Here is a 23694-nt window from a genome sequence, read left to right as displayed (position 1 = left end):
CCTTTATCTATTTTTTCAAACAGTTTGTATAATGTTGAAATTAATTGTTCTTTAAATATTTGGCAGAATTGACTTGTAAATCCACCTGATTCTGTTGTGTTTTTTTTCTTAGAGAGTTCTTTTATGGCTTGATTTCTTTTTGTAAGGAAGGATTATTTAGATATTCTATTTTCTCTTCTCTTAATCTGGGCAATTTATATTTTTGTAAATATTCATCCATTTTATTTAGTCAGTTTTATTGGCTTATATTTGGGCAAAATTGCTCCTAATAATTTCTTTAATTTCATCTTCATTGGTTTCACATTCATTGTTCAAAATTTTTATAATGATAATCTGGCTTTCTTCTTTTAAAAAAATCAAATTAGTTAATGTTTTTCCTATTTTATTCTTTTATTTTTCATAAAATCAGTGCCTAGTCAATGATTTTTTAATTTCAATTTTATTAATTTCTCCTTTGTTTTTACAGATTTTTATTTTGGTGTTTAATTGGGATCTTTAACTTGTTTGTGTTTTGTTTTGTTTTTTAGTTTTTCTTAATTGCATGCCAATTCATTTATCTGCTTTCTCTATTTTGTTAATGTAAGTATTCTTGGGATATGAAATTTCCCCTAAATTCAACTTTGATTGTATCCCACAAATTTTGATATGTAGTTCTCATGTTGTCATTATCTTTAATGAAATTATTCATTATTTCTATGATTTGTTCTTTGGCCCATTCATTCCTTAGGATTAGATTACTTAGTTTACAATTAATTTTAAGTTTATACCTCAAAAATCTTTTACTGAATATAATTTTATTGCATTACTGTCTGAAAGAATGCATTTAATACTTCTGCTTTTCTGCATTTATGATGTTCTTATGCCTATATCAATAGGCATGAATCACATGACCAATTTCTGTAAAGAGATCATGTATATCTGAGAAATAGGTATACTCTTTCCTGTTCTCATTTGTTATTCCCCAGAGGTCTATCGTAGCTATTTTTTTTTCTAAAATTCTATTCATTTCCTTCTTCCTTGTTTATTTTACAGTTAAGTATATCTAAGTCTGAGAGGAGTTGTCACCCTAGTATAGTTTTACTATTTCCTCCTGTAACTCATTTAACTTTTCTTTAAAGAATTTGGATGCTATGTTAGGTGCATATATGTTCCACATTGATATTAATTCAAAGTCTATAATATCTTTTAACAAAATGTAGTTTCCCAGGCTCTCTCTTTTAATTAGGTCAATTTTTGCTTTTCCTTTAATTGAGCTCATGATTGCCACCTCTGCCTTTTTAAACTTCAGTTGAACTATAATAGATTTTGCTCCAGCACCTAATTTTAACTGTGTATATTTCAGTTTCAAGTATCTCTTGTAAATAACTTATTGGATTTTGGTTTCTACTCCATTTTGCTATCTACTTCTCTTTTAAGGGTAATTTCATCCCATTCAGATTCAGTTATGACTGCTGTGTCATTCCCTCTATCCTATTCTCTTCTATATACCCTCTTTTAAACTTTGTTCCTTCCTTAAAAGTCTGTTTTGCTTTTCTATCATGTTAGCTAATCTTATAGGTGTGAAGTGGTACCTCCTAGTTGGTTTTATTTGCATTTTTATAATCAATAGTGAATTAGAGCATTTTTTTCATATGGCCATTGGTAGTTTTAATTCTTCTGAAAACTGCTTGTTCACATCATTTGACCCTTTCTAATGAAACAGGTCACATTTTTCCCTAGTTTTTTTATTCTTTTGACTTCACTTTATTGTTTCTTGATGTCTCATGGAGTCAATAGCTTCCACTTGACTAATTCTAATTTTTAGGGAGTTGTTTTCTTTGGTGAGGTTTTGTACCTTTTTTTTAACCATTTGGCTGATTCTGATTTCTATGAGTTATTTTCTTCATTTGTATGTGTGTGTTTCTTTTATCATGCTGTTAATTCCCTTTTCATAATTTTCTTGCATTACTCTCATTTCTTTTCCCAATTTTTTCTTTACTCTTATTTGATTTAAATGTTTTTGTTCTTTTGTGTCTCCTTTAGCTCTTCTAAGAATTCATTTTGGGCCTGGGTTCAATATGTGTTTTTTAAAACATTGCTTATACATGTTTTCAAGACATTGTCTTCGGTTTACATATTGAGTTTTTCTGTCACCATAGTAGCTTCTTATGGTCATGTTGGGGGGGGGGGATGCTTATCTTCCAGCCTATTTCCTGATTTGGGACTTTATGTTGGAGTTGGGCTCTGCTGACCTCAGCATGGGGGAAGTAATGTGGAATGACTGGCCTGAGCTTCAGTTTTTTATGTCCTTCTGATACTTTCACAGTTAGGTGTGGGTACATATAAATTTTCACTGTCTCTAAACTGTTGAGATTCAGGGAGAGGTCTGATCACAGTCCTCCATGTCTGTACTCTGGTCCTTATCCAGGCAGGGACCCTGCTCCTTCATGACCATAACTGCTCCTCTCTGCCCTGTAAAGGTGACCCCCAAACTGGGTAAAACAGGCAACTGAACTGCCAAATGGTATCCAATTGTGCACACAGTGTTTACACAGGGGTCCCTTGGGATCTCCTTCTGACCAGGTTCCTTTACCATCCCTATGCAATGGGTTCCAACACCACTGTCTGCAAGGCCCATAGCTGGTGCCATTTCTGCCACACCACCATCCTGGTCATCTCCTACCACCTTCTACAGGCTGTCTTTCCAAGCTTTGCTAGGTTGTAAAAATAACTCACCCTCACTTTTTGTTGATTATCTTGATAAGAATTTGATTTGACACACCTTTTGAGGTTGCTTAGAGCTTGTGTTGGAAGAGCTCAGAATAAAAATGCTCGTTTCACTCTGTCATCTTGGCTCTGCCCCCCTGAACACAGTTGTTTAGATTGTTAATCCATGATACTCCAGAGCCTGTTAACTCATGTGTTGTTGAATCAGGGTCAGCTATTTTAACTAGGACAATGGGTTGATCTCTACCTTGTATCTCTTAATTGGGCCAGGCCAAACATTCATATTGATTTGCCTTACAATGAACACACAGAAGTCCTTATTTTAATTTAGTGTTTCTTTTCTCTTGGATTCTTTGTCTCTCTTAATGAAACCCAAACTTCATTTAATAATAATATAAGGACAAAAATTCAATCAGTCACCCCCATTCCAATGTGAATGATACCAGAGCTGAAAAAAACATATTGGGTACATTAAGGCAGGCTGCCTCCCACATACTGATTTAGAAAGTATAACACAAGGGATCTGCTTGGCTGCCTAGGACTAAGATGTTCCAACCACTGAAACTGAACCAATAATTTGTAACTAGAATGGGGTCCAAAAGAGGTTTAATATGAACAAAGATGATGAAGGAGATGGGGGGAAGAGACAAAGGAGAGAAAAGGGGAGAGAAATGGGGAGAGAAGGAAGAGGGGATGTGAAGATGAGTAAGATGGGAAAAGGGAAAAGAAGGGAAATAGGAGAGAGGGAGAGGGGAGATATGGGAGACAAAAGACAGAGAGTTACAGAGAGGAAGGGGAGAGAAGGGCTGAGAGAAGAAGAAAGAAGGGTAGAAGAGAGGGGAGGGGTGGAGAAATATTTAAATTTCAAATATGTTTAGAACTATAATATATTAATAGAGATTTGGCTGTTGTTCCAATGGATAGTTTCCCAGACAGGTGAGTCTAAATTACACAATTTAACTACATAAAAAGGAAAGAGAAGAAAAGCATCCTGGCAGACTATAATGAAATGTGCTTTTCCTCTTTGAAGGAGCTTGAGCATGGCCCATGGAGGTCATGGCTACTCAGAGGAAAGAGGGGAGAGATTCATCCTGCAAGCTCTCATGCTGGGAGGAGAATCTCAGTCCTCAGAATTGTTCAATCAGTAGTTTGTACATTGTTGAGGAGCAGTAAATGAGTCTGAGGGGAGGAAAAAGAAAACTTTTAGTCTACCAGAACAGCCAATGTTCACTTCCCTTATCTCTGTACCTTCCTATACCATCACAGGTAGAGGACCAGTTAAGGTGAAACATTCTTTTTCACCAGTGATATCTATGATATTAAAATAAGAAATGAGTTTATATTTTTCTGTATTTAATTAAAACCAAGTAGTGTGTTGAAAGTAAAGTTGAGAGAGACTTAGCACTTTGATAAAATCCTATATTCACTTCTAGAATGAAACAAAAGCACTCTTGGTCCCTGCCTGAGTTCTGTGATCTAAACAGCATTCTAAACTAAGGTTACTGATAATCAAAGCTCTGGCAAGAAAGAACAACCAAAAGAATAAATACCAACATTGAATTTGGGTAATCCTCCAGAATAACTAGGGCTTCCCTGAGCAAAATTTGGGAGATACTTGAAGTCCACCATCTGAAAAGTGAAGGCTTAATTTGGAGAGCAAAAGTTTGTTTAAAAAAAAAAGAAATTTTCCAGTAGAACAAATGAGTTGGAGAGGTCATGTACCATACTGACTATACACCTTTGCTCATGCTATTCCCTGTAACTCAAATCCTCTACAAATCTCCATGATACTTATTTAAATCCTTCCCCTTCTTTAAGACACATGTCAAATTCTGTCCTTCTGCAGTGACACAGACCTTAGTAATTGCTCTTCCCCAAATTCCTGTCATATTTATGTACCATTACCCATTACTGGATACTTAGCACACGTAGTTTTGTACAGACATTTTTCGTTTTCTAGATGTGTCTAATCTGCCCAAATAGATTCAGCTCAACAAACACAGGTACACTTCTTTTTATAGATGGTATTCCTATCAAATTTGCAAATGCCACAAAGATAGGAGGGATAGCTAACACACTGGATAATAGAATAAGGATCCAAAAATATCCTGATAGTCTAGAACATTAAGCTCAATCTAATAAGATGAAAATCTACAGGGACAAAAGTAGAGTCTGACACCTGGGTTAAAAATTCAACTTTACCAGCATAGGCTAGAGAAGAGATGTTTAGATAACAATTTGTCTAAAAACAATCTGGGGTCTTTAGTGTACTGAAAGCTCAATGTGAATGAGTATAATATGGTTGCCAAAAAACCTTATGAACTCTTGAGCAACATCAAAAGAGACATAGCTTCCAGGAATAAGGAGGTGATAATCCCTCTGTGCTCTACCCTGGATTGTATTCAGTTATGGCCACCAAACTTTAGGAAAGACATTAATAAACTGGAGAATATCCAGAAGAAGGAAAATAGGATGTCAAATGGCCTTGAGTCCAAACCACAGGCGGATCAGATGAAAGAACAGATGTAGAATGGTCACTTGAAAGAGAGGTTGGTCTTGTTCTGTTTGGCCCAAGAGCACAGAATCAGGAGCAAAAGAAAGAAATCAATGAGAGTGTTAGGTGTAATTTCAGGAGAAATGTCCTAACAATTATAGGTGTAAAAATATAGAATGGGCTGCCCCAGTGGGGGACAGATTCACATTTGTTAGACATATTTAAGGAGATGCTGAATGACTGTATATAAGGCATGTTACTATGGAAATTACTTGTCAACTATATATGGTAGCTAGATGGTCAATGAGGTCATTTCCAACTCCCAAATCCTGTGATTTTATGGATTCCAAGAGCCTGGCCCAAGGCTGGGTCCACTGTACTTCAATGATTTCCACATCCATGCTACTCCTCTCCACCACTCAAAGAACTTGGATAGACAGTCTTTAGAAGTTGCCATGGCTAATTCTCTCTGGTCCTCAATTGAGAGATTTGGTTCTGGTCTATACCCAAAACCTTTGCACTTTGGTAGGTTCTCCTCTGTAGCATGATGAGCTATCAGAGGAAGTCTTTACTAGAGCTACTAAGGTACATACTCAATAAACATGTGCCCCTGATGATGTTTGAATGAGAATATTTGATGGCATTTCATCAACCTAAATATACAAGCAAGAAGACTGAGATTTAACAGAGTATACATTTAATCAAACCAATATCTTCTGTAAAGTGCAGCCCACATCATCACAGAAAAGCAGCTGTAGATTAAACTGGACCCAAGTTCAATATTGGAGGTTTCTCAATAAGACACGTTCTTTGTTTATGTTCCCATCTCCTAGTATAAATCTGTAACATCTAAATCTGTCTCCTTCCAAGCTCGCATTTGGTCTTTAGTTCCCTTGCAAACCCAAGCTACTAAGATGCCAAACATAACATGAGTTTCTCATACTGTGAAAATAGACAAAACCCCCTTCCCCTTTCTGAAAAAGAAAGCATTTTAGATTATTTTCACCTGAAGCCTTTGACCCAATATGAAAGAAAAGCACTTTTCAGTCTTTATCAATTCTGAAACAATGTCCTAATCTTTTCTCTTTGATCAGTCCAGGATGTATTTTTCCCCTGAAATAATGAGAGTGGTAACCAGCCAAGGACAAAACCAAAGGGCTCTTGGATGATCAAACCTAAGAGGAGTGAGTAGCCTCTTTCCTGATGCCCTGAAGAGATTAAGATAATGATGAACCTAAGAAAATGAGGAAATCTCATTGACTACTGCTCAATTGAAAAAAAAAGAATTCTTAAGGGGTTTGAGTGGTTTTAAGAAAACGATTCTCCAGGATTAAGTGACTATTGCTCCAGCCTGATAAATCAAAATGTTAACTTTTACCTTATAATAATAATCAAAAGAGGATAATAATGCTTGGATGAGAAGTAAGAAATTGATTTTTAAATTGCTTCTTCTTGTGCCTACAATGCAGAATGTAGCATTAGTATTTTCCTTAGACACATATATAACAAAGAAAACAGAAAAGACTCATAATTGAGCTAATAAGCACTTTGAGGAAACATTTCCCTTTGGTAGGCTCCATTCCCCCAAGTACCTATATAGTATCTGGCTAAGTATCACTATGGTTTTAAGGTTGCTTCCCATGTGGGGAAAAATTCACAGTATGTAGAGAGTCAAAGAATCCATCTCTTTAGGGATCTCTACCTTCCCCAGGGACCTATACACAACTTTAGATTTATAATGTATGCATAGCTCTAGTAATGTAAACATGATGTATACATAACTCTAATAACCTGGGGCTGAACTGCTACTGCCACAAAGCAGAGAAAGAACTCAGGGATACCAGAAAATGAAGCACAGTCCACATGACAATCAGAATTAGGGAGGTACAAGATCAAGATTTCTTCCTTCACGTCATGGATCTCTGCACTTTGCTACTTCTTGATCCAAGCTCTTATCACTCTGACCCTGAATCAGGACACCTTCTCCTTACTGCTTCACTGTAAAGATTTCTTGATTTTATCTCAAGGTCTTTAGTGTTCATTCCTAAGTGAGTTACCATCACTGAATTCCAGTTTCTCTTACATTTCCTCCTACACTTATCAATTAAAGTCAGGCTATGCAAATTACCTTACCATAAGAAATTCCGTAATTATTGTGACCTACTGTAATAGGCTACCAGATTCATGAAATTTTTATCCTTGAAGAATTTTAGAGATTAAATAGAATTGCAGGTCATAGGAGAAACAAGATGGAGGCTAGACATTTCCTTTGATCTCCACAACTTCTCAGACTTCTCCAAAACAGAAATTATGTGCAAAAGATCAAGCAACTTCAGCTGTCTCCATGGTCTAGGACACTCAGAATCCAAAAAAAGTTTCAAAAAACATGAACTGACATCTACCCTGAGTTCAGTCAGTGTCCCTCCCTCACCTTCCACACTATCTGCAGTGAAGCTGTTTAAGCCAAATGAAGGATCTGACAGGTCTGAAACACTCTGATCTCCTCTTCCTCTTTCTTGTGCCATGGAGACTCATGTAGACTTCAGGCTGAGAAAGTATACTCAGGATATAACAGAAAGCCAGTGTGACAACAGCCCTTCAGGAAAGAAGTCGGCTGGGACCATGACAGTGCTGTAGGAAACTGCCAATGCTGGGCCAGAGAAATGAAGAATATAGGGAGTGAGGAAACACACTGGAACATGTGTGTTTGGAGGATAGGACTGTGTAGCATTCCACTAAGTCTGAAGGAAAGAGTTCAGGGTCTAGCCAGTGACCAGTTTTGTCCACCCAATAATCACTTATGGCAGAGACCTAGGTTGGTGAATGGTGAATTGCCCAGCTTGGAAATAAGATGAGATATTTTAAGATCCAGGCTCCAGGGAAATTACCATTACAGGGAAGAGAGTAAAAAAGTGAGCAATGAGGAAAAATAAGGGGGTGGGGGAAGATTCAAATTACCAAAGATGTTCAGGAAGAAAAAAAAACCTCAAAGACCTTGAAGGTAATCAAATGAAACAACAGAAGGAAACATGGACTCCAGATCTAGCAAATAAATTCAGCCATCTATGAATAAATACTGCAAAACAAAGGAAAAGGATCTAGCACTTAATGAGATAGCAGACACTGTGAAATTTGAAGAGAACATGGAACCATAATAAGCTGTTCCTTAGTGACTCAAAAAAGAAATGAAAATTATGAGAGCAAAATTAATGATTTGAACAGCAAAAGTAATGGGTGATAGCAAGTCTTACCAATGAAATGAAGGAGAAAACAATCAATTGAGAATGCAAAATACACAGTAGTGAAAGACAATCTAGAAAAAGAGAAGAAAAAACAGTAACATTAAAACTATGTAATCAAAACATACTGATCTTGAAGACATGATGCATTTGGACAACTTTAGAATCAAAGGTCTCCCAGAAGAAAATGAGAAAACAAAACAAAACAAAAATTAACAGCATGAACAATATATCAATTAAAAGAATTCTTAGATCATCTCTAGGGGGAAAAAGGTTGCAAACTCTAAAAGACATAGTGGTTAAATTTGATAATTTGATTAAGAAACAAGTTTTGGGGGCAACTAGGTGGAGCAGTGGATAAAGCACTGGCCCTGGATTCAGGAGTACCTGAGTTCAAATCCGGCCTCAGACACTTGACACTTACTAGCTGTGTGACCCTGGGCAAGTCACTTAACCCCCACTGCCCCACCAAAAAACAAAAAAATTAAAAAATAAAATAAAAAGAAACAAGTTTTGCAAGGCCATGAAAAAGACCTTTTACATGCAAAGAAAAAAATTTGAATAACACATGACTATTCTTCACCCACCAGAAAATGTAGAAGGGAATAGAGTAATATGTTCCAAAGAGTAAAAGAGTTCAGGATGCAGGCCAGAGTGACCTACTCTGAAAATATGAGCTTAACCATAAATGAAAAAGAATTGATGGTCAATAACAAAAAGGCATTATAAAGTCTTAATAAAAATATACCTGAAGAGATTATTTACTTATCAAACACTGCCCCCAAAAAGAAATGTAGTGAGTGAATAAATGCAGCAGCCAAAGAGGGCAACAGCAACAAATTAATAATAGTGAGAACAGTAAGAGACTTTTCGTCATGTACACAATGAGGCGGGGAGGAAAGCAGAAGTCAAATGCAAGTAACAGTGAAGAGATACAGAGACAAAAAAGGTGTCCCTACCTTCAAGTTTACATTCTGCCAAGGAAAGCAACATATAAGTGTATAGTTCTGTGACCCTGTTCATGTCACTTACCTCTGCCTCAATTTCTTCATCTGTAAAATGAGGTGGAGAGGGAAATGGCAAACCACTCCAGTATTTACCAAGAAAACCCCAAATGGGGTCATAAAGAGCTGGATGTGACTGAAAATACCTAAACAAAAATGCAAAATACAATGAGGGGGGGAGGGGAATGAGAGTATTGGAATTCAAAACTCCTAAAAAATGAATGATAAAAATTATTTTACATGTTATTGAGGAAAATAAAATATTAAACTAAAAAGTATTTTTTGTGTATACACACAAAACAATAAGAGGTTATCTGGAGAGGAAACACACTGTTAGCTGTAGGTTTGCACACTGATCTACTGACAGACTCTGTGTTTGCTGTTCAAAGGCCAGCCTTGTTGAATGCGCAAAAGCTCTTAACATGTTGGTTACTAGCAAAAGATTCTCTCAATGATTTGTGAACTCCATCTCCTAAGGCATTCCAGTGCCATAATCTGTATCAAGAGAGGGAAAAGACACAAGTGACATTCTTCATCTCTGACACAGACACTAAAGTAACCTAGCATTGGAAAATATTTCTATATCTCTATCTACCTATCTATCCATACTTTATATACATATATACATATGTATTAATATATAGTTTATACACAAATGTATAAAGTGTTTCTATAAATGAAAAAGATCCTATGGACTTTTGTTAGGATGCTTCCCAAACCCAGTGTCCATTTTACAGTTCTGAAACTCTATGTTAAGACTGGAATTGCATAGGTCTTAATTGCTTTCAATACAGCTTTCCCATTGAACTGTGATTTTAGGATTTTCAGTAAGTCTCTTAAGATATTCAGCCACAGCTTTCTCCAAGATAGCTTTATGCACAAGGGGTCTTGCCTGGAGGAGAACAAAGTATTCTTAAGTATTACATAATTCCAATCTGCTTTCCAAAATGGTTGGACAAATTCACAGCACCACCAAGAGTACATTAGTATGGCTATCCCTCCAACATTAACTATTCCCAGCTTTTGTCATTATTTCCAATTTTTGGAGGGTATGAGGAGAAACCTCAGGGCTGTTTTGATTTGCATTTGTCTTAGTGATGTGGAATAATATTTCATATGGTAATTAATGGCTTATAAGTATTCTTTTGAAAACTTCATATTCTTATCTACTGGAAAATGGCTTTCAGTTATATTTCTCTTAATTACCTATACTTCTTGGTCATCAAAACCTTGGCAATATTTGATGTAAAAAGTTTTCCCCCAGTAAATCAATTTCTTTCTAATTCTAGTTTTGTGAAATAATATATGGCAGAGCCAAGATTCAAGTCTAAGTCCCTTGGATCCACACTGAGTACTTTTTACAACATATACCTTTCTAAATCAACAGCAAATGAACTAGAAGCAGAGTTAGTATTAAGATGAGGATCAGGCAAGGAAAAGTTAGGTAAGAAGGAGTGCAAGTAAAGTACACTGGATATGCTATAAATAGTACAGGGTTAAATTATAAAACTTTTTATCTGATATTGTTACCTTTGCATTCTTCCCTTTGTACATTTCCCTTTGGGATTCCAAAGTAAATGACCTTGAAAATACCTAAGATATAATATGCATTCTATTTTATCAAGAAACAGGGGAAAGAAGAGGGGATATAGGAAATCATGGTCATCTTTTCCCTGAAGAAGGCTTGAGATTCTGGAAACCAGTCAGTCAATAAACATTTAAGAACCTACTATGTTCCAGGCACTGTACTAAGTTCGTAAAATACAAAAAAAGCAAAAAACCTTCTCTGATCTTGAGGGACTCACAACTGAATAGAGAGATAACAAGGAAACAAAGGTACAAACAAGCTATATACAGGACAAATGGGAATGAATTAAAAGGGGGAAGGCACAAGAATTAAGAGGGGTTGGCAAAGGTTTCCTGTAGAAGGTAGGATTTTCATTGGACCTTAAAGGAAGCCAGGGAGGTCAGCAGTTGGAGCAGAGAAGGAGAGTGTTCCAGGCATGGGGGACAGTCACAAAAATTGGTCAGAACCAAGATATGGAGTATCTTGTTTGTAGGAAGGAGGTCAATGTCACTGGATCAAAAGGTACATGTTGAGGAGTGAGGTGTAAGACCCCTCCTGGATCACTGCCTTGTTATGGTGGAGGGGCATGCATAGCTCAAAGAAACTATGAGCTATACTAACAGGGGTACGCAAGACAGGTCATAGAGGAGAGTTCTGACAAAATGTGATCCACTAGAGAAGAAAATGACAAACCACTCCAGTATCTTTGCCAAGAAAATCCTATGGACAGTATTAAAATGATAAAAGATGACACCGGAAGATGAGCCTTTCACATCCGAAGGTGTCCAATACACCACTGGGGAAAGAGCAGAGGTCAACTACAAGCAGTTCCAGAACTAATGACACATCTGGACCAAAGCCAAAAAGAATCTCGGTTGTAGATGTCTGGTGACAAAAGGAAAGTCCAGTGCTGCAAAGATCAATATTGCATAAGAACACAGAATGTAAAATCTGTGAACCAAGATAAGCTGTATGTGGTCAAATGGGAGGTGGAAATATTAAACATTGACATACTGGGTATCAGTGAACTTAAATAGATGGGAATGGATGAATTGAATTCAGATGATCATTATATATACTACTGTGTGCATCCCTTAGAAGAAATGGAGTAGTTCTCATAGTCAATAAAAGTGCTAGTAAAGCAATACTGGGGAATGATCTCAAAAATGAGAGAATGATACTTGTTCAAATCCAGTGCAAACTATTCAACATCGCAGTAATACAATTCTGTGCTGCAACCACTGAAGCCGACAAGGCCAGAGTTAATTAGTTCTATGAAGGCCTACAACATCTTCTAAAAATAACACCAAAAAGATGTCTTATTCATCATAGTGAATTAGAAAACTAAAGTAGCAAATCAAAAGATAATTGGAATAACAAACAAGTTTGGCCTTGGAGTACAAAACAAAGCAGAGTGGAGACTAATAGTTTTGCCAAGATAACTTGTTGGTCAAAGCAAACATTCTTTTTAACACTCCAAAAGACAACTCTACACATGGATATCACCAGATAATCAGTATCGAAATCTGACTTATTAGATACTTTGCAGAAGTATGGAGAAGCTCTATACAGTCAGTTAAAACAAGAATTTCTTATTGCAAAATAGACTTAAATTGAAGAAAGTAGGTAAAACCATAAGACTGTATAGGTATGACCTAAATAACATCCCTTAAGAATATGAAGCTGAGGTGATGACTGGATTTATGGGATTAGATCTGGTAGATAGTGTGCCTGAAGAATTATGGATAGAGATTTGCAATATTATACGAGATAGCAACAAAAACATTCTGAAGAAAAAGAAGAGTAAGAAAGTAAAATGGCTATCTGATGAGGCTTTTAAAATAGCTGAGGAAAAAGGGAAAGGAAAAGGAGAAAAAGAAAGATATATCCAAATGAATACAGAATTCCAGAGAACAGCAAGGACAGATAAAAAGGTCTTTATAAATGAGTGATGTAAAGAAGTAAAAGAAAACAATAGAATGGGAAAGACAAGAGATCTCTTCCCACAAATTAGAGATATCAAGGAACATTTAATGCAAAAAGTGGGCGTGATAAAAGACAAAAATGGTGGGGACTTAAGATTAGGAAGAGGTAGCAAGAATACACAGAAGAGGGGGCAGCTAGGTGGCGAAGTGGATAAAGCACCGGCCCTGGATTCAGGAGGACCTGAGTTCAAATCTGGCATCAGACACTTGACACTTACTAGCTGTGTGACCCTGGGCAAGTCACTTAACCCCCATTGCCCCACAAAAAAAAAGAATATATGTAAGAACTACACAGGAAAGATCTTAACATCACCAATAACCACAATGGTTTAGTTATTGATACAGAGCAGACATTCTGGAGAATGAGGCAAGTGGGCATTAGGAAGCATTGCTAACAATTAGGTTAGTGGAGGTGATGGAATTCCAGCTGAGCTATTTAAAATCCTAAAAGATGATACTGTTAAAGTGCTGCATTCAACATATCAGCAAATTTGGAAAACTCCACAGTGGCCACTGGATCGAAAAAGATCAGTTTTTATCCCAATCCTAAAGAAGGACAAGGACAAAGAATATTCAAATTATTGAACAACTGTGCTTATTTCACATGCCAGTAAGGTTATATTTAAGATTCTGCATGCTAGGCTTCAGCTATATGTGAACTAAGAATCACCAGAAGAGCAGGCTGGTTTTAGAAGAGGGAGAGGAACTAGAAACCAAATGCTCACCATTCGCTGAACTATGGAGAAAGCAAGGGAGTTCCAAAAAAAAAACATCTACTTCTGCTTCACTGACCATGCTAAAGTCTTTCGCCTGTGGATCACAACAAAATGTGACAAGTTCTTAAAGAAATGGGAGTACCAGATCATCTTATATACTGAGGAACCTGTATGGATATTAAGAAGCAAGCATTAGGGAACAGCTGGTGGCGCAATGGATAAAGCACCAGCCCTGGATTCAGGAGGACCGGAGTTCAAATACAGATTCAGACACTTGACATGTACTTTGTGACCCTGGGCAAGTCACTTAACCTTCATTGCCCCATACAAAAAAAAGAAGCAGCAAGCATTAGAACCAAACACGTAACAACTGACTGTTTTAAAATTGGAAGAAGAGTACAAAAAGGCTGCATATTATCACCTTATTTATTTAATTTATATGCAGAGGACAACATGCAAAATGCCAGGCTGGATATTAAAAACCAGAATTAAGTTGCTGGGAGAAACATCAACAATATCAGATATGCAGACAATACCACTCTGATGGCAAAAAGTGAAGAAAAATTAAGAAGCTTCTTGATGAGTTAAAAGAGAAAAATGTAAAATCTGGCTTGGAGCTTAACATAAAAAATATATTATGACAACTGGTCCCATCACTTCCTGGCAAATAGAGGGAGAAGAAATGGAAGCAGTGCCAGATTTTATATTCTTGGTCTCAAAGATCACTGCATATGGTGACTGAATTCATGAAATTAAAAGATGCTTGCTCCTTGGAAGGAAAGCTATGGCAGAGACATCACGTTGTATACAAAAGTCCATATAGTTAAAGCTATCAATGGGATAATGGCTCTTATTTTATAAATATGACTCAGTTCTATACGCAGTATATATTTGAGAAACGAGGCCTCTCAGAGAAAAATGGGGTAAAATTTTTGATATTCGTTCATTGTCTATAGTTCCTTTTTGCATAATGTTGTTTTCCTTATTATCTCTTTTAAATGAGTCTATTTTAGCTTTTGCTTTGTGTGATGTAATGATTGCCACCCATGCCTTTTTACTTTAGCTGAAGCTGCTCCAAACCTTTATTTTAACTATGTATGTTTCTTTCTGTTTCAAGTGTGTCTCTTGTAAACAACATATGGATTCTGGTTTCTAATCCATTCTGTTATCTGCTTCTGTTTTATGAGTGAGCTCATTCCATTCACATTCACAGTTATCATTACTGTGTATTTCCTTCCATCCCATTTCCTTTTCTCTGTCTGTCTCTATCTGTCTCTCTGTCTCTCTCCTTTTTCATGCTTCTCTTGAGTTTTGTATTTGAAAGTCAAATTTTCTATTCAGCTTTGGTCTTTTCATAAGGAATCCTTGAAATTCCTATATTTCATTAAATGTCCATTTTTTCCCATGAAGAACTATACTCACTTTTGCTGGGTAGATAATTCTTGGTTGCAATCCTAGTGCCTTTGCCCTCCAGAATATCATATTCCAAGCCCTTCAACCTTCCGGCTGCTTGAAGTATTTTTTCTTTGACCTGGGAGCTCTAGAATTTGTCTATGATATTCCTGGGATTTTTCATTTTGGAATCTCTTTCAGGAAGTGATCAGAAGATTATTTCAATTTCCATTTTACCCTCTGTTTCTAGGATATCAGATCAGTTATCAATGTTAATTTCTTGAAATATGATATCTAGGCTCTTTCTTTGATCTTTCAGGTAGTGCAATAATTCTTAAATTATCTCTCATTGTTCTATTTTCCAGGTCACTTATTTTTCTGATGAGATATTTCACATTTTCTTCCAGTTTTTCATGTTTCAATTTATTGTTTCTTGATGTCTCCTGGAGTCATTAGCTTCCACTTGAGCAATTCTAATTATTAAGGAATTACTTTCTTCAGTGAAATTTTGTACCTCTTCTTTCATTTGAGCAATTTAGCTTTTTAAGAATTTCTTTTCTAAAATGTCTTTTCAATATTTTTGTGCCTTTTAATGAAACCGTTAATTTTCCTTTCACAAATTTCCTGCAATGATCTTATTTTAAAGATGTCTTCAGTTTTCCTATAACCATAGTAGTTTTTTATTGCCAAATTCTTTTTTTGTTATTGTTTGCTCATTCTTCTAGCCTATATCTTGACTTTTTACTCTCTTAGAATTGGAGTCTGCTCTCCTTGTGCAAGGGAGGGAGGGCAGGAGCTGTGTGTCACTTGTCACTGTTTCAAGCTTTAGGATGCTTTGCCCTGCAGTTTTTGTAGCTATTTCTGGGGGTAAGTTTTTACTGTTTACAAGGTTGTGTGATCCAGAGAGAGGTGTGGTCATTGCTATCCTTTTCTGAGTTCTGGTCTTTACCCAAGGAGGGGCCTTTCTCCCTCACAACCACAACTGCTAGTGCTTCTCTCTACCCTGGAAATAAAACCCCAAACTGGATAATGGGCAATAGAGTTGTCAAATAATGAAGTTGCCCAGACCTGCACACAGTGACTGTACAGGGGTCTCCTATAATCTCTTTCTTATCAGTTGTCCAATCCCTTTACTGTCTCTGGGAGGTGAGAGCTCTCCCAACTGCTGGGTTCTCAATGCTCTTGCTTCTGTAGTTGATGCCACAGCTTATAAGGCCCAAAGGCGGTGGTGTTACTAAGCTGTGTTCAGGGTCAGCCCCTAACCCGGTGCCACAGACTTCTCCTTGCAGCCTCCCAAGTTGTCTTATGCTAGAAAAATGTCTCATCTTGATCTCCTGTTGGCTATGCTGCTCCAAAATTCAATTTGATATGTTACTTTAAAGTCATTTGGAGAGTAATGTTAGGAGAGTTCAGCTAGAATGCTCCCTCTACTCTGCCATCTTAGCTCCACTATCATAACTCAGAAATAACTTCATGGTTTCCCACCAATTACCCTACATTTCTTTGTACATATCACCTTAGTGCATAAAAAGCCAAAACATTTGAAAATGGTCAGTCTAAAAGAAAAATGAAAGTTCAGTACTTAGATACAAAGTACACTGATTCATGGAAAGGGACAAGTTGCACCTGCCAAATGAAGAGACATATAAGATGAATCCATCTGGAAGAAAGTACTGGAAGAACAAGGGTAATGCTAAGGATGGTAAATTCTCCTCAAATTCTGGCTGAAATTTTAGTTCAAGGGCATCAAGAGACACAGTCAGAGCTTACTCTTTCTTTTCTGATGAAAAAAAGGTCTAGGATAGTGGATCTCCAAGTATGGTCCATACACAACTTGCCAAATCCAAAGCCATGTTGGAATGAGAATCCCAGTCACTTGTCTCCTAGCCCAGCAGTCTTTCCATTCGACTATATTACCTTTTCCAGCAAGGTAAGGTAAGGTAGATAGCTTGGTAAACCAAGAATGTTGGTAACCTGGAAGGCTTGTGGCAGAAAAAGGGGAGAATTATATATCTTTATAGAGAAAAAGCATGATGATTTGTGTTTTCTTGGACATGGAGAAGATCAACACACGTGAGCAAGTGAGAGAAAAAGAGGAGGTACAGTTCTGGGGAAAATAGGCCATTAGTAACATCTCTATCACTATCCATCTGTTACTGAGGTAGTCGGACTAAGAGGGAAAATAACCATCAAATATCAATCACCAAACCTGTTACAAACCAGGACCAGTAGGATTAGTCTTGTTGTAAGGATTTTATTGAAGAAACTACTGGGTCAGAGGTAAGCAACAGTGATGAAGCATTCCTCAGGTTTGGAAACCTTGACTAGGAGACACAAATTAAAAGCCTAGCTATACCATGAAGTCACTGGTTTACTGGGAAATCACTTAACCCTATTTTATCTCAGTTTCTTGAGTGTCAAATAGGATGTAACAACTTTCCCAGAAGGAAAAAATTGGAATCATACCCCAAAAGTCACTGAACTATTCACATCCTTCTATCCAGCAAAACTGCTATCAGAGGTGGCTGGTGGTGCAGTGGATAGAGCAATGGCCCTGAAGTTGGCAGGACCCTAGTTCAAATCTCACCTCAGACACTTACTAGCTATGTGACCCTGGGCAAGTCACTTAACCCCAATTGCTTTAAAACATCCAGGGCCATCTCCAGTTGTCTTGATATGTATATCTTGTCACTGGACCCAGATGGCTCCAGAAGAGAGACTGAGACTACTGGTGACTTTTCACAGACCTCCCTCACTTAAATCCAATTTACTGTGAGTCATGGAATCACTCTGATGCCATTGTCCTCTTCAAGAATGAAGGACAAACAACAACTACTAGGAATGTATACCCAGAAGAGCAAATATACAAAGTTCCTATATGTACCAAAAAACTTCCCAAAAAGTGGCTGATCACTGATGAGGGAAAAACAGAATGAATTGAGGTATATGAATGTAATGTACTATTACTTCACTGTAAGAAATGAATAAAGAGGAATTCAGAGAAACATAAAAATAATTAATTGATACAAAACAAAACAGAACCAGTATATGCACAATAACTGCAACAAAAAGTAAATAAAAACAACAGTTCAACATATTAAATGAAATGACTAAACTTGATTCCAGAGCATGAAAAACTTTTCTCCTCTTGGTAGAAAAATGGAGGAGTGTTTAACATGCTGTAAGACAAATATATTAGTTGGTTTCCCTTAGTTGTCTTTGTTACATGACAGTGTATACAAAGGCATGTTTTTGCTCTGTTGTTCAGTCATGTCTGATTCTTCATGACCCCATTTGGGGTTTTCTTGGCAAAGACACTGGAGTGGTTTGCCATTTCCTTTCCCAGCTCATTTTACAGATGAGGAACTAAGGGAAACGGAACTTGCCCAGGGTCACACAGCTAATAAGTGTCTGAGGCCAGATTTGAACTCAGGAAGAGGAGTGTTCCTGACTTCAGACCCAGAACCCAACTATTGCACACTGAGCTGCACTATTAAAGACTCAAGGCATAAATATAACTTTTAAAAAGTTACCTTAGGAGATCTTAAAAGTTTATTTTTGCATTCATAAAACATGCTACTTAAACAACATCTGATTCCTTTTCAACTACATGGGACCTTCTGGAACTGCTATGGGTCAAAATCCTAAATCTGTCACTTTCAGGAAAGACAGATTTCATTCTATTTTCCTCATGATGACTCCCTTTTTGTACCATGCTTGACTCAAGATAATCCATTGGTTCAGTGGAAAGTTTTAGAACAAAATAAGACTATCTAAAATATCTAATATTTAACTATTGTTAAGCTAATTAATTGTAAACAATCTAATATTTAACAAAAAGTTTACTTTCATAAAATCATAGAAGTGATAGCAAAAATACAAAAACACAGAAACAGTCTCCCCACTCCCTACCTTGTCTCTATATGAGAACATGTCTGGTCATAAGACTGTGTTGACTGTAACAGTAATGTGATGTCTGTCAAGTCTGAAAGGCACCAATTCCTCAAGGAATAGGCTTCTTATGCCATAGTCTGGGGGATGATTTCCTGTCTTTTTTGGAAAAACAAGTACAGCCTACATGGCAAGGACCCTAGTAGATGCTGCTCTGAGCTTAAGACCCTTAAGGGGGCACCCCACCCTCTTGATCTATTTGTAGGTGTTTAAAAAGGCCAAAGTAATTTATAAACACAGCCAGATTTTAATTTCATCCTTATTCTATAAAGAACAGCATTAACTCTGGGGTCATATTTAACATGCATAACATGCACCTTAGTAAAACACCAGACCACTTTTCAACAACAATTTTCTTCCAAAATAATAAACCTTGCAGTGCCTCTTGCCTCTCCCAAAGGTAGAGAAACATAGATGTGCATGAGGCATACATTTCCAGATATGGCCAATGTGTCCATTTATTTTGCTTAACCGTACCTCTTTATTAAAAGGGATGATTCTCTTGGGAGGGAAGAGAGGGATTGAAAAGTGACAGCAACATTTTTAAAAAAGGACCAATAAAATATCTTTTAATTAAAGCTGCAGGTCACCCAAAGTGCACCAGTGAGGCTCTTGGTGTATTTACTGTCAAAGAATTACACAAGAGAGGAAACGTAAAGGATGCTTTCAAAGAGATGTATGACCAGAAAAAATGAAGGGACAGTTGGTATTTAGAGTGAAGAGTAAAGAGAAGGCTGCCTCCAAAATATCTCAAGACTGAAAGAAAGGAATTCAGCATCCGGGAATTTGGATAAGAAATAATTTTATCTTTATTTCCATTCACTTCTAACTGAAACAGCAGTTTTCAATAATTTAAAAATATAATCCTGTGAAGAGCCTATAGGATTTACCAGTGTGACAGCCAAAGGGGTCTAGGACCCAAACATGTTGAGAACCCTTCTTCTGGAGGAAAGACCCCAGATATGTAAACTCCTATGAAAAATTTACAGGAAGATATGGACAACAGTCTGAAGTCAAAGAGGTACAGAGGTGGTGCAAGATACCATTAAAAAGAGTGCCAACACTGCCAAGATCATACATCCATTTAAGTTTGGAAGTAAAAGAGTAGAGCAATTTTATCTAGATCGGAGGTTTCAAATTGAGGTATGTAAATGAAATTAAATCCTATAATGAAATTAAGATTGGAAGTGTGAAGAATACAAAGAAATAGAAGGCAACCTTTATTAAATAGTACAAAGCAGAAAAAGCAGGCTACAATGTGTGCTATAATCAGATAAGATGAACCATTCATTGCAATGGACAAAAAATCCTCAAGAAAACTTAGCAGTGACATTTTATGAAAAAAATACACATTTGGTTGTAAACAGTTGTACAGTTTTACTGTATTGAAATTCAATTTCGTTTAAAATGTTTCACAAAAAATCAGTTGTCTATAACCCAAAGTTCAGGTTGGCTTTAGGTTTATAACACTCAACATGGTACATTGGGAAGAGATTTGGGCATAATGAAGTTCTCAGTTTCTTTTACAGTCTTCTTTCTTTGCTCCTCTTTGGATAATGAAACATTCATGTCTGCTTACAATAAAAAAATTTTAAGAAAAATACTATTTGATTTAGGAGTTGGAGTATCTGCATTCAAAACTGTGTGATTATGGAAAAGATTGGAAGGAAATTGGGTGTTGTAAGAGGCACTGATGAGGAGAGAATGCATTCCATACATAGGTGAGAGCCTATACAAAGGTATGGACATATGTAGGATAGGAGAGCTGTGCATGAAGAACAGCAAGAAGGCCAAGTTCACTAGACTGTAAAGTGTATTAGGAGAGGAATGAATAAGGCTTTGTTTCAGGGATAAATTTGGGGACATCAAAACCGTGCAGTTCCCCAAAGGTAATGTAGTCACTTGTTCAGCCATCCATTTGTACTCCCTATTGAAGATATATGTATTCACTATGCCAGTGTCTCTCATTAGTATTATAAGATTTGTGCATGCATGCATGCATGCGTGTGTGTGTGTGTGTGTGTCCCATGTAGATTACAGGTCCACAAAGATCTTTCTAGATGTGACTCAGAGGGAGCTGTGAATAGGTATTTCTAGAGTCTGCATTAGGGAATTGTACAGTTTTGAATGTCCCCAAACTTGTCCCTGAAACAAATCCCCATCCTTTCCTATTACTATTGAGGACACTGTTGTCTTCCCAGTTAACCTGACTCACCAACCTCGGAGTCATCCTCCTCTCCTTACTCATCTCACCTATCCAAATTAAGTTGTCTAGATTTATTTCTACCTTTACAATAGCTCTATACATATCCCTTTATCTCCACACATACAGTTCCCCCGTTGGTATAGGCCCTCATCACCTCATACCTGAACTACTGTAACAGCCTTCTCACTGGACTGCCTCCCTCATGTCCTTTCCCACCCAGGCCATCCTTCACTCAGCTCCCAAAATGATCTTCCTAAAGCATGGCTATGATCATGTTAGTTCCTTGCTTAATGAGATCCAATCACTTTCTATTATCACCAGGATCAAGTATAAATTCTTCTTTCCTTGACATCTTACACTTTTCCCGTCTGACCACTCTACAAGCCAGTTACGTTGGTGTTCCTTCTGTTCCTCACACGTAACAATTCATGTCTCAACTGTTACTTTTCAATGACTGTCCTTCATGCCTGGAATACTGTCTCTTCAAACTTCTACCTCCTGACTTCCTTCAAGACTTCAAGACTTGGTTCAAACTCCATTTTATGTAGATTTTCCCCAGTATTGACTCCAACCTCAATTCTAGTTTCTTCCCTCTGAGACTAACTTCCATTGACACTGTACTTTTCTTGCATTTATTATTTACATGTTGTTTCCCCGACCAGAACATGAACTCCTTGAGGTCAGTTTGTGTTCCTGTCTTTCTTTGCATACCTATCACTTGGCATAGTGTCTGACACATAGTAAGCAATGAATAAATGCTTGCTAATTAACTTTGAACACTAATATTTTCACAGTGGTTATGCGCAGCTAGAGATCAGAGCATAATAGTATTAATATTAATGATGACAGTTTATACATATAAATATATGCATACCATTTTAACTTTTGTAAAGTATTGCATATAGCTTCTCATTTGATCCTCATAACCAGGCTGTGAGAATGGTTTGTTATCCATATTATACAGGTGAGGAAACTACGGCTGATGTAACTTGCGAGACTTGTCCAGGGTCACATAGCTAGTAATTATCGGAGGTGGCATTTGAACCTAGGTCTTCTTGATTTCACATCCAGAACTCTGTTCACTAAGTCATGTTGCTCCAGGCATCAAATACTATAGTCTCTGAAGACCTAAAGTTGAAGATTACCCAAAAGACAACAGTCTTTCAGTGGGTGTGAGCAGGCTGCAACATTTTATAAACAAGGAATCATGTACAAGTGGTTTTTTAAAATGTCATCAGTGAAATATATCACATGAAAGAAATATGAGTAAGTTATGTAGCAAGAGTGAGGGATAACCAATAAACAGCCTGCTTTTTCCAGTGGTATCCACACAATGACAAAATAATATGAGCAAGGTCCTGAGCACATTAAACTCACTCCACCTTATGGGATAAAATAGGTGTGAGTCACACAGAACTGACAGGCAAAGGTAGGTCCCGATATGTTGTTAGAGGGAACACCCATATTGATGTAATCAAAGATTCACTATAGTATTCAAATAAATTGGGCTAATATGACGTGCAGGTGGGGGTAGCAAGGATTCAGAACTTCAGTGTACTCTTAGCCTATTCACATATAAACATTTGCCTTGGGAACATTCTCCTTTGTATTCTATTTGTGCATATACTGTATTCCCTCAGTACAATAATAGAAACTCCTGGAGGATCATTTTTGTGGTATATCCCCTACACTTAGCACAGTAACCACCGCATAGTAGGTGCTTAATCAATGTTTGCTCAGTTACAAGGGCATTTTGCTCAGTTTCCTCGATATGACATCTTTCACTTCCCAAGTTTAAGGGGCTGTATACAAGACATTTATCATTAGCAGAGTAGTATAAATGAGTCCAATCAAAAAAAAAACATTTATTAATGATCTCTGATGGAATAAATGTTTGGATACTGCAAGTGTTAAGACTAGATCAGGAGTAGGGGCAGCTAAGTGGCGCAGTGGATAAGGCACCGGCCCTGGAGTCAGGAGTACCTGAGTTCAAATCCAGCCTCAGACACTTGACACTTACTTGCTGTGTGACTCTGGGCAAGTCACTTAACCCCCATTGCCCCGCAAAAAAAAAAAAAGTAAAAGACTAGATCGGGAGTCAAAATGTCTGCAAGCCTTGGCTCTACCACAACTTGCTGTATAAGATCAGGCTTTCCTTTCTTGGACTTCAGCTTTCTTCTCTAGATAATCAAGGGATTGGAGTAAATGTCCGTGGATTCCTCCTAGAAGGGAGGAGAGACCCACCCAAGGAGGATAAATGGTACAAGACGAACTGTGCCTACTTTATCATTTGATGGTGGGTGGTGTCCACCCTGTATGTTCTGCACAGGATTCCAATGGTCTGATGTCGGAACAAAGGGTCATTAAGAAGGAACATGAAGGAGTCTGATGTTGATTTTCATCCAACAGTCCAAGATGGACTTTTGTGCATGCA

Source organism: Dromiciops gliroides, chromosome X (assembly GCF_019393635.1).
Source record: "Dromiciops gliroides isolate mDroGli1 chromosome X, mDroGli1.pri, whole genome shotgun sequence".
Taxonomy (NCBI): Eukaryota; Metazoa; Chordata; class Mammalia; order Microbiotheria; family Microbiotheriidae; genus Dromiciops; species Dromiciops gliroides.
This window is presented reverse-complemented; position numbering follows the sequence as displayed.